At 42.7% G+C, this 9,122-nt stretch overlaps 1 pseudogene; it reads right to left on the bottom strand.

Annotated features, from left to right (window-relative positions):
- Positions 1-558: 558 nt before the first annotated feature.
- Positions 559-7,865, bottom strand: LOC119746163 (annotated as a pseudogene).
- Positions 7,866-9,122: the final 1,257 nt, after the last annotated feature.

The following is a 9,122-nucleotide window of genomic DNA, read 5'->3' as shown; positions in this document are numbered from 1 at the left end:
AGTTGTGCTTAATCAAGTAATACGGACTGATGACCCTAAATCTGAACTTCTGAAGGTTGCTGGTTCAAGTCCCACAGTTGGAGTTTTAGATTTTAAAATTTTATTAATTTTGAGGTCAATTGAAATTTATATTTTTTTCAAGTTTGAAACCAGTCCACACTTCTAGTCTAGCAAAAGCCAAAAAGTAAAAAAGCAAATACTTTTAGCTTGAAGCAAATAGTGAAAGCATTTGCTCTCATTTTTATTCATGCAAATAAAAGTTATGCTTAAAAATACGTAGTAAAAAAAAAAGCAAATGCTAGTTTTTATACATACGACCAAATGTTTCAATGTTAATCATAATTGCATCGTTTATGTTTCAGTAATAGATTTGAGGACCTACATGGATCTGTTTGGGCCTACAACGACGCCCATTCACTGAGCGGATTCGGGATTTGCCCATCGAGAACTCGAAAAGATAGGAGAGACCAAGGCCAGTTGCTTTGGTAAAATTTTTCATTCAGGTAAGACAAACTTCCATGAAGACTCAACTCATTAGTTCAATTCCCCCCCCCCCCAACTAAGCCCTAAGACAACACTGAGTGTACACTGTTTACAAAATATGTCCGGTTTTATTTAGTTAAGTGGCTTTCAGGCTGTTAGTTCTCCCACATTTTAATGGTGGTCCCTCATTTGACATGTTGTCATCAAACGTTCTTTTGTCAAAGCCATCGGGGCAGAATATTTTTGGCATGCTGTTGGAAAGAACCAATTTTCAACTTTTGTTCTTGTGAAAATCCTGTTGCGTGACATCACAGCCTGTGTTGTGATGTGAATGAGTTCTACCTGATTGATAAACGTGACCCGACTCAGAGGTGGCATGTCTTGGTGACAGTCCCTCGCTTGTCAGCTGGTATGGAATGTCATTTGGTGACAAGTGAACGTCCTTATCCAAAGTCAAGGAGTAATGTCCCACAGTATCTCCGGGGTTATCCACGATGTTGTCGAGCGGCTCCGAATCCTCCTCAGACGTTATCGTCATGACGACTGTCTGCTCCATGTTCCCAAGGGTGCCCTCCGAGGACGACATCATGGCCATGTGTGAGATGTCCTGTGATTGGTCAGCCAGGTCTGGTACCAAGACTGTAGATTCAGCTGCAGATTCCTCGGGGGCTGATTTGGATAATGCGCAGGCCTGAGCGTACAGTCGTAGCTGTGCTAGATGGTGGTGCAGCAGCTGGGTGTGCTCCTCAGACATGTGTTGCAGTAACTCTTGCAAAATGGACTGGTTCTCGCTGTCGTTGGTTGGATGTTTCAAACTGGACGTGTGAATCATGGACAGCTGCTGCTTGAGTGACATGTTTGTGTTGGACAAATACTCAACCTGGAGGGCAAGACGGATGGGCAGAGAAATTATTTGTTGACAGATGGAATTTTAATAGACCAATCCATTAGGCTCTGCCCCATGATGTGTAACCAATCACAACCATGACAGCGCACACCAAAGTCTGACATTTATGCACTTCATGATGTGTGCAGTTGGAGCATGAATGCTTAAGAAGGCACATGTGTTGTTACCCAGTTATTTAGTGCAACTAGAGTTTGAGTGAAACCACGAATCCTCTACACAAGGATAAACGACACATCTGAGCTTGTGTACAAAATGTGTGCAACGGTTTGTCTGCATTTATCATAAGCAGCGTCAGCGCATAAAACAACGTAGAACGTGTAGAAAATGTAGAGCAATGACAACAACAGTGCACATCATGATCGTCCACAGCCATGACAGCTGGCATCCTGACAGAAATCTGACCACTGAAAGAACGCAGTCGCATTAGTGTGCCTGCATTAGTTCTGATCAAGGTATGTCCCCCCTCCCACTTTTGAGAAGCGATTGACGCCCTTGGTACCTGTTGCATGCAGGGAACAAGATCCAAACTCATTCTTAGACCAAGACCAGATGGAATGCCCACTCACCTTTGTACGAAGCCTTTCTATAGTGCCTTTCATCCTGTGCTCTGTCTGGGCCCACGTGGTCCGCTCCTGCTCAAGAGTCTTCTCCAGACGTTCCTTCTCCTGCAGCAGCAGCGACAAGTTGTGCTCTGTGTAGCAAGTCTCGTCCTCCAAATCCTCTTTGCTTCCTTCGTCTGGTATTTCAATAAGGACAACTGTTTACGAAAGGGAAAGGGTTGAGTAATTATCCTGGATAATAATTCCTGTAATAATGAAAGTTGGTCATCAAAAGGTCACTCCAGGTGTGGGCTACACAAAGAGGGGAAATGATGGGAGGGGTTTATGGAGTAGAAAGGTCGACATATATGTTGCGCTTGAATGGGACAGATGATATGTAGCGGTAAAAACAGGATACAGGCAAGAAAGTCCAAAGTGATGCAGTGTGTCAAGAAGATGTAATTCCTTGTAACTGGGTGCAAGCAATCACTCACTTCTTCAAACCTTATTCCTAACATTAGGTGGGCAAGGTGAAGGACAAATGCCAATATTTAATTAATCGTTGAAGTCAGCTCTCAAAATGTACTGCCACCCTGACTTATTAAAAAAAATTTTTTGCTTAGAACCTTCCTGAATCCTCCAAAATTCAATCAACTTAAATAACACCAATGGCACACCCTTTGCACCTTGTTATTTCAATTTGTAAAATCCACTGTCAATATTGGCCCTCATCCACCCCAACCCCCTAAAAAAATGCTGAACTTTTGGTTGTTGTTTTATTTATTTTATTGACCAAACAAGTGCAGGAGTGAAGACAACTGTATTAAACATGCTGTTGTCTACCCATTCCCTTCTTCCACTGCTGGTGGCATTATCCACCTTAACCTCTGGGTAGATGCTGAAGGATTATTGGAGGGTCAGGGTTAATATTCTTACCATCTTACCTTCCCCATTGGCAGTGCTCTGGCTCGGATCATTGATGCAGGCATACTGGTACTCGATCTGCGGCTGCTGCCCGTCAGTCTGCTCATAGCCCCGGGGATGATGTGTCCGTCTCCGATGGCTGCTGTGACTGGGGGACTATGAGGTGTGTTACCAGGCTGGTACTGTTGGGTGCTGGGTCAGTGTATGTGGTGAAGATCTAGTTGACATCCTGGGTAAAACTGGTGGAGAGAAGTGGTTGAGGATGATAAAATGAGACAAAACCTGCAGGGTTGCAAAAGATTCAATTTACACCGCAAATGTACAAGGAAAAATTAAAGTTCAAACTTAATTATTTTAAAAGACCCTAAGTGTTGGCATTTGATAAAATCCACCAAAATCCTTGTAAACTACCATACCTGCTCACAATTTCAACTGATTCAATTTATTTCATTGTTTTTTTTTTTCATGCAGATTAAAGGGGACCATTACATTACAGCAACAGCATACTCAGTTGTCTTGAAACAGCACTGAAACTGCGAAGGTAAAAAAATAAGTGCATTTTCAAACAGTTTAAGCCAAAAAGGTGTCTCTAATCATTCTCAAAAGAATAAATACTTGAGTCAAATGTTTGATTGTGAAATTTATTTCAGAGAGTCTTTAAAGCTATACATAAGTCCAATGAGCTCCGGAATTCAAGCATCAGGAATTTACAACATTTTCTGAGTGAACCATGGTAGTTTACCCACCTGTGCCAATGTTTAATAGCTTATCACTGTTGATGCAGTTTAAAGGGAATAAAAGTATGCTTGGAAGGTCTTAATCACTCCGTTTAAAACCGCTTGGAGTCGAAGGCGATGGTATTTATCAGCACCCAGACTCCAAGCGGTCTTAAACTTAAATACCGACCAAGCACATATTTATTCCCATTCATAAATACCTATTCGGTCAAAAAAATCCAAACCTTTTGGTAAAAAACCTGATTTTGCTCAACAAGTTCACTTCATGTTTTTTTAACACCCCTCTTTAGCTAAATAATGGAGTGTCCAGCTCGCGAGTAAGATGTTAACAACTCCTTTTTTGGAGATTGGCACATGCGTCGCACATACTGCGCGATGTCATGCAAAACGCACCTGGGGCGTTGCGTTGTGAATTAAGGACTATGAAATACTGACTCACTGGTAGCATTGCGCATGCCTACGTGAGGACCAATAAAATGGAAAGAGGCACTGGATTTCATAGGAGCCAAAATTTCAAGTGAGACTGGAAAAGAGTTGAAGACCAGCCAGCCATGTCTTTATCATCCGTTTTAAGACCGGCCACATGGCGGCTTCTCGACCAATAGGAATGGATAAACTGCCATAGGTATTTATGAATTGTGGTTTACATGTATTGTACGTGCAGTCTGATGTGCCCACTGGGATAAAATGAAGTACATGATTGTAAAATTGACCATGACATACTGTACCCGAGTAATAACTATCTGTATTGTGGTCTCTGGATTACGGAAGTGTTGCTGGTAGTGCTTCATAGCCTCGTCCCTCTTGCTGAACCTGTTGCGACAGTGGTAGCAGTGCTAGTGGGCACCCTTGAAGTATTTCTGCTCATGAATGATGCCGTGGACGATGCAGGATCTACATCACTGCAATATTTTAAGACCTGGGGAGGGATACAGTAGAGGATTGGTTTGGCAATTTTGACAAAAGCTGACAGCTATATGCACTTTGACAAAACATGAACTATGGATCTTTTTATATGGTTCTCTTGCTGTAACAGGCACAAGTAAGCTATTGACCTGAGTTAGGACTCTTGTTCAGGCAGGCCGGATGCAAAGTTTTTCCTGAGACACAGCCGGCGCTTGGGCATGGCCTGTGACAATTGAGTCTATCAAACACTGGTATCTGCTAAGAATAACCAGCCCAGGTATCTGTCAATTTCATAAAACTTCCACAAATTCCACTATCTTGTCCTGCTGTCCACTACCTTCAACTTATCTTAATTAACCCTAACCCTGCCACATGCAGCACAGTGCATCAGGTGGAAAAGTCTGGTGCACTTTGCTGCATTTCAGCAATCAACACCAGTGCATCAACAGCCAGTTCTGAAACAATGCCTCAGTTGTATCCTGCTTCGTTCGAGGACCACAGACTCCGAGGCAATTTGGCTTTGAGACTTTTGACCTGATGGATTTTGCTGCACTCGGCAGGCTTGTCACTTAGATAAGTGTTGCATTCAACTCACATGGACCTTAAAAGTCATCTTGTAGCATGACCTGTGAAGAGAAAGTGAAAAACATTGTCCTTTGGCTTAACCTAAAACATATTTCTTGGGATCCAGTCACAAGTTTGCGAGCGCTTGGTCTTGTTCCCAAATGCAAACTCACCCCCAAAGTTGATGCCTTTATCCACGTGCTTGACCCTGTAGTGCGCCTTGAGGAGAATCTCATCAGTGAAGAGACTGTCCTGGGAGCAGAATGGACAGTGCAGATGCGGAGCCTTCATCAAGGAGTGGCTACACTCCCTGTCTGTGCATTGTATGGGCGTCCAGTCTGCCTCAGCGCCTTTCATCCGCACTGATGGATGCGCCTACAGTTGCGGAAAAAAAAACATGAGAAAAACTGTCAAGTAAACATGTGTGATGTAAAAAAAAATGTGAATGTATAAAACGGCTACACCAATAAAATCAGTAGAAAATCTCATTTTCTACTCGAATCCAAATCTTCACAGCAGTTTTCAAAGTGGTAGTTCATAAAAACCAGGCATAAAACATTTAACAAAGAAACCACTCGCAGATGGGATCTCTTTTGAGGCGGTGGAAGAGGTTTTAGAAGGCTTTCTTGGGGAGCCAACAGTCACCTCGGAAAGAATGTTGCAACCTGACGCTATTTCAGCGGTTGTGTAAAAAGTCTATGGAGAGTCCAAAAAAATTTCAGTATTTCCTAACAAAATTGGAAATGTTTCTCAGTCCAAGATTCATGTTTTATCATTTTTCCAATGACTGACCTTCATTGAGATGATTTATGAGGGAAAAAGCAGCATCAGGTTGCAACATTCTTTCCGTCACCTCTGATGCTGAACCAACACGAGGAAGTGATGTAGAATAGTAGGGAGTACTGAGAACTACCCTAGCAGTCACTCCTAGAACTATGATGCTCCGCGAAGCGGAGCCTCATGGACAGAGAACCTCGCAAAATTGTTTGCTACTACAAAACACCAACTTAGTACAAAAACGTTCATCAAAACATAGACATTTTTTACAGAACCGCTGCACAATTTGCCCAAAAACTCCATACAATACCTCATGACATACGCACGTAAGTTGCGCCCTAACAAACATCGCTGGATTCTGTCGGTTTTTAGGCCAAAATGATGAAAAAATATGCCCTTTCCGCACTGAGCCAACCTGACTCTTGAAACGTGTAAGCAGATTTGGTCGATTGATGATTTTAGGTTCGCTCGGAGCACGCCGCAAGCAAATGATACGCGCATGCGTACAAGTGCAAGTACCGTACCCCCCGCGGCGTGCTCCGAGCGAACCGAAAATCAGTGATCGATCATTATCTTTGTGCACGTTTCTAGTGTCAGGTTGGCTCAGTGCGGAAAGGGCATGTTTTTCATCATTTTGGCTACTCCTAGAACTATGAGTCTCCGCTTGCAACACGCGCGTGTTGTCCAACGCAAATTGAATGCGAGTGCGTCAAAACATATCCTGGTCATTTTTGGTGGACTGACGATATGTCATGGTCATGTAGCTGGAGTTACCCAGCCCTGAGTTTTATCATTGGGTTGTCATCTAGGGCTGGAGCGAGTTTTTCTCGAAAACGATAGTATAGGCAAACATTTTTGGAAAATGTTCAATTTTGTCCCCGTTACACACTAATTGCAACTGCAACTCACCCCAAACTTGCCTGGAATAACCATTACACAGGTCCTTGAAGTAAAAAACGATCCACGATGAAGATTCAGCCTACAATTGCAGTGAAAACAGGAGGAATAACCGCTAACCTGACAACCTTTCAGGCATGGCCAGGACCGCAATTGGTTTGTGCACAAAAAAAAATTGTGAACAATGAATGGCGGTCGATTAACAGGCACAGAGAGCGATCGCTGTCAACTACTCGTTTTGCTGGCTACGCTGGCTGTTGGCGCATGACGTCACGCGGAAGCGTAACACCCGTTGACTGTTTCATGCACTAATATGAGGTTTACCACTCGCATCACAGCTTTGGTACTGAAACCGCAACCAATAGTGCATGAAACAGTCATCGGGTGTTACGCTTCCGCGTGACGTCTGCGCCAACAGCCAGCGCAGCCAGCAAAACGAGTAGTTGACAGCGATCGCTCTCTGTGCCTGTTAATCGACCGCCATTCATTGTACACAATTTTTTTTTGTGCACAAACCAATTGCGGTCCTGGCCATGCCTGAAAGGTTGTCAGGTTAGCGGTTATTCCTCCTGTTTTCACTGCAATTGTAGGCTGAATCTTCATCGTGGATCGTTTTTTACTTCAAGGACCTGTGTAATGGTTATTCCAGGCAAGTTTGGGGTGAGTTGCAGTTGCAATTAGTGTGTAACGGGGACAAAATTGAACATTTTCCAAATTCTTTTGCCTATACTATCGTTTTCGAGAAAAACTCGCTCCAGCCCTAGATGACAACCCAATGATAAAACTCAGGGCTGGGTAACTCCAGCTAATGGTCATGAGGGATTGTGCTGCAATTAACCATTTTGTGGGGTTCTGTGTCTATGCGGCTCCGCTCACGCGGAGCATCATAGATCTAGGAGTAACCGAATACCGTAGCAGCAGCCATTCAATATTCATTGTGAAGTGTCCGGAAACTGGACAATTTCACATTTTGCTTTCTTAAAATTACTTTTGCGGCGAGGTGTCCAACTAAGAATATAAACAATTTTCCACAATCTCTTGGGTACCTACCACATAGATAGCCATTTTCAATAACTCCTTTGTCTTGAATAATCACATAAATTCGGGGGGGGGGGATTCAAGGGGAAAAACTCAAAAACATTGATCTCCATGTTCAGCGTAAACAGCGCCCTCCAGAAAATAAAGAAAACATGGGTTTAAAGGGTTTTTGAAAATTCGATTCATTATCAGCTGCGGCTTTGTCTACTATAATTATTTGAAGATTATGAAATTTCCACACAGCTATTCAGAAAGCGTCAGTTGTCAAATAAGAATAGACAAATAGGTGTTATTGGGCTTCCGTTACGGGAGACGTATGCGTATCGTTAAAAAGAAGAAGAAGGATGCCAGTTCAATATATGAACCTGAAGCAGTTGTGATCTGCGATGGAGGCCGATGTTTCGAAAGAGCTTGCATGCCTATCGAACGACACATGAGGGCAGCATTCAACAACATAAACACGCGACTGTACGCATGTTCTATATTATGTCTAGACTGTACGGCTCTGTCTTCCGAGTGGCCGAAACTGTACCTGTGTGTTGTATTGTTACCTTTGCCACTTTCTTATTACTGGTACGTCAGTATTACTAATTTTATTTAACCATTTAATAAATGGTAACATTAATTTGGTTGTTTATATTAGCTATTGGTGAAATCTGCATTATTGTATTTAGTGAAACGTACTGCAAGAAGTCGCCATAGTCTAGACGTACTGCGTTATTGTATAGCGTGGCATCCATAGCCACGCACGGCGCGCTGAATCGCAAGGCACAAACCGCGCAGGAAAATCGTGGTTTCTATCCCAAAAATCCGTTCAAAATTGCAAAACGGGTGTAGAACTGAGGAAAAACTGCTTTGATTGTAAAGGTGATTTTTGAGCAATAAAAACAAAACACTTTTGACTCCAATATGACCAAAACAAAACAGGGGCCCTACACTTCATGATCGCCGTAATTTTTCCCTAAATGACCTAGGCCTATCAGTATCAGCCATCTGAAAGTGATATTTTGTCCTAAAAAGTCTAAATTAGCAGTGACAAATTTTGAATTTTTACCGAGAAAACACTTACAAATTTTCAGAGCAGTCCCATAGGGTTTGTGCACAGTGTGACAAGTGTTGGCCAGGTATGGAATCTTTCCCAATTAAAAACATCAAAGGAAAGATTCCCATATATGGCCATCACTTGCCACCCTGTGCACAAACCCTATGAGACTGGTCTGAAAATTTGTGTTTTTCTCAGTTAATACTTCAATATTTTCCTAGCTCTACTGAAAGGAACGCTGGAACTTCGGTACGCATTTTTCGTAAAAATTATTCACATTGCCAGGTTCATGGGCCGGTACGTATGGT

Source organism: Patiria miniata, unplaced genomic scaffold (assembly GCF_015706575.1).
Source record: "Patiria miniata isolate m_02_andy unplaced genomic scaffold, ASM1570657v1 HiC_scaffold_7, whole genome shotgun sequence".
NCBI classification, from domain to species: Eukaryota; Metazoa; Echinodermata; class Asteroidea; order Valvatida; family Asterinidae; genus Patiria; species Patiria miniata.
This window is presented reverse-complemented; position numbering and strand designations above follow the sequence as displayed.